This window comes from Octopus bimaculoides, chromosome 22 (assembly GCF_001194135.2).
Source record: "Octopus bimaculoides isolate UCB-OBI-ISO-001 chromosome 22, ASM119413v2, whole genome shotgun sequence".
NCBI classification, from domain to species: Eukaryota; Metazoa; Mollusca; class Cephalopoda; order Octopoda; family Octopodidae; genus Octopus; species Octopus bimaculoides.
In genome coordinates, this window is record NC_069002.1 from 12,971,402 (window position 1) to 12,972,291 (window position 890).

The window sequence follows — 890 nt, forward strand, 5'->3', positions numbered from 1 at the left end:
ATATATATATATATATATATATATATATATATAGACAGAGAGAGAGAGAGAAGTAGAGAAAAAGAAAGAGAAACAAACGCAAATAGAAATGTATATATATATATATAAACCTATCTCTCTCTCTTTCTCTCCCTCTCTATATATACACACTAATTTCCACGGAGCAAACTCATACATATATCGGTAAACACAAATGCTTAATACATGCATGCATATTATATATACATATATAAAGTATGTATGCATGTATGTATAAAGTGTTTGCGTGTGTGTATCTAGAAGCAAACACAAACACACACACGTGTTCTAATGATAGGTAAGATATAGTTGGTTACCTTATCATGTGCAGTTGGTTGGTAGAGGTAAGAATCAGATGTATGATGTTGATAAAGCTATAAAAAAAAAATACAAAAGGGGGGGGAACCAGGCGACAGTTAATAATATAATGTCAAGAGATAAAGAACCACCACATTGGTATGACATCCATGGCAGCAGCAGCAGCAGAAGCGAGCAAAATTGAACTGATTAAATGCAACGCACATTGACCAGCTGCAGTGACCTCCCTTGGTGCCACTACTCACACACAGATTCTTCTTCCCACTCTTTCTCTCATACTTACACACACACACACGCATCTTTTTTTCCTCTTCCATTTCCTTATTACTTTTTGTGTTCTCATTCTCTTTTCCTTCTAGTTCACTCAGTCTTCTTTCTCTCTCCCTCTGTCTCTCTCTCCCCCGCACATACACACACATACACGTATGCGCACACACACTCATACGCATACATACATACACACACACACACACACACACCTATTTTCTGCTTCCATTTCCTTATCTCTTTTATGTTCTCTTCCTTTCGTTTATTTCTCCCCCCCCCTCTCTCTG

The 890-nt window shown here is 37.3% G+C and overlaps 1 protein-coding gene across 1 annotated transcript in view; it reads right to left on the reverse strand.

Moving 5' to 3' along the window:
- The window catches only part of LOC106881177 (acyl-CoA:lysophosphatidylglycerol acyltransferase 1), a 66,293-nt gene extending 65,757 nt beyond the window's left edge, over positions 1–536 (reverse strand). Inside the window, exon 1 of the mRNA XM_052975650.1 lies at positions 336–536. The gene's annotated coding sequence lies outside the window, so the exon portion shown is untranslated. The remainder of the gene's footprint in view (positions 1–335) is intronic.
- Between the last annotated feature and the right edge of the window lie 354 nt (positions 537–890).